Here is a 2,270-nt window from a genome sequence, read left to right on the forward strand (position 1 = left end):
GGAGATCACAACAAGCTGGAAAACAAACACCTTTCCAAAGAGCAGCCCCAGGGATGGATTTGCTGGGGACACAGAGCCCTCCTGGCCAAGGAGCTGCTGGGAAAGGGCAGCTCTGGGTCAGCTCTGGAGAACAGGAGCTGCTTGGCCTCCAGCACACCTGAGGGGGTTTTTGGGATTGCAGTGGGAAGCAGTTGGCAGGAATTGCATTCCCAATGTGCAACAGTCACAGTCACACCTGCCAATCCCCATTCCAGGGGTCCCTCTCCACTGTTTCTAGACAAGGGATTAATAAGGATGGTGAATCCTGACGGGAACAACCTTCAGCCATGGAGTTATTTAATATTTAGAGGGAGGTTTGTACCAGCCAGGAACCTTTGGGGACATCCCTGTGGATAAGAGCCAACCTTCCAGCAGATCAGCTGTTCCTCTGGGCCTGATCCTGTGGGAAAGGTTGGAAATCAATCCTCTGCAAACACACCCAAGGTGTTACAATGGGTGATCGAGCTCTATAACACACAATTAAGTCTCCAGATCTCTCAGAAAAACAAACTGTTGAACCAGTGACTGTATTTATTGAGCAGAGAAAAGCCCCAGGAAAATCAGCTACAGATGAAACCTCTGAATGTTGCTCCCTAGAAGATGGAAGAGCAGTTACACAAGAAATAAATGATTGCAAAAGGGTTTCTTCTTTTAAAGGGAAAACCCAACCTGTGCAGGGCAAGGTATCAAAGCTCCCAGTTGTGCTGAAAAATATAGGAAATGATGGAGAAATCCTAAATCCTCTCTCTAAATATTAAATAACTCCATGGCTGAAGGTTGTTCCCGTCAGGATTCACCATCCTGAATCCCTTGCCTAGAAACAGTGGCCAAGCCCTGTCCCCACAAAGCAGAGGGAAGGGACAGCAGCAGTTGCAGCAGCAGGCCCTGGGTTTGGCCCTGGCAGAGGTCACTGATTGCAACAACTCCTCTGGGCAGGGGCAGCTCCCAGCTCCTGGCAGGGCTGGATCCCCACAGCAACACCAGCCTCGTTCCTTCTCCTCTCACATCCTCACCACGGAGTGTCCTGGGAGCTGCACCGAATTCCTGGTTCACCTTGTCCTCTTCTTCCCTCTCCCAGCGCCCTGAGAAGCTCCTGGACCTTCTTGCCACAGGACACGTCCAGAATGAGGTGATTCAGAGCAAAGAAATGCATCAAGAGTGTTTGAGTAAAAGGACATCGTGTCCATTCCCGGCAGAGGATTATTGTGGGGAGGTGTGACCACGTTTGCCCCACTCACTGGTATGTTCTTCCTTAAGCTCAGCTTTGTCCATTCCCTCGACTGATTTCTTCACTTCAAAGCTCCCCACCCTGTCTGGGAAAGGGGAGGGAGAGGCAGGAAAGAGGACTGTGGGAAAATTCAAAACGTGCCAGCAGGAACCAACCTCTGACAACAGAGACAGAGGGGGGGGGGGTGGAAAGGTCACCGGGGTGCTCCTGTGGAACTCAAGGGTGCAGAGGCTTGATGGAGCTTCAGATGGGACAAGGTGAACAAAAAGGGGAGGGCAGGAGAGCAGACAAAGCCTTTCCAGGAGGTTCTTCGGGGGTCAGAAGGGAAATCACAACCTGCCACCCTCAGGGTGCTTCGTGTCCCTCTTGGCACAGGAGCCTGGCCCAGGATGGACATCCCAGTGTTGTTGTAGCCCATGGATGTCCCAGAGTGGGTTTCAGCCCCAGGTTTGGGGGCAGAAAGGTGAAGTCCCAGCTGGGAGGGATCCTTTGGTGCCAGCCCCTCTGGCACGGCCTGGATTGTGAACAAGGTGGTTCTGCCCTCTGGTTTGAGGGAACTCCACAGAACCAGTGGGGAATTTGGATGGAATGGCACCTGGAGAGACTGAACTGGAGCTGAAGTTACTGCAGAGCGTGGTGTTGGTAACTCCCATGTCCACAGACTTCCCGAATTATTGCTGGAAAGTGTCCTGTGGGAGGGAACTTTAAAACTCTGCTTTAAAACTCCTCAGCAAAACAAGGGGCCTGATCCACCCAGGCTGGAGAGTCCAACCCCTTTTCCAATCACTTTTCCAGATGATTCCTTAGCAAGGAGGCATTTCAAGACACATTTCAAAACAAAGCCATTTAGAAGACAGAGGGTTGAAGTCTCAGGGATTAAATTCCAGTCTCTCACTCTCTGAAAAAAATACAAGACATTTCTGAGCCTTCTGTTGGAAGCATCTCCTTGTATTACCAAGCCCTGAAGGTCCTGACAGCAGGTCTGGGACTTGTCCAGTGGTTT

This window comes from Neopelma chrysocephalum, unplaced genomic scaffold (genome assembly GCF_003984885.1).
Source record: "Neopelma chrysocephalum unplaced genomic scaffold, ASM398488v2 Primary Assembly neopelma1_219, whole genome shotgun sequence".
In the NCBI taxonomy this organism is placed as follows: domain Eukaryota; kingdom Metazoa; phylum Chordata; class Aves; order Passeriformes; family Pipridae; genus Neopelma; species Neopelma chrysocephalum.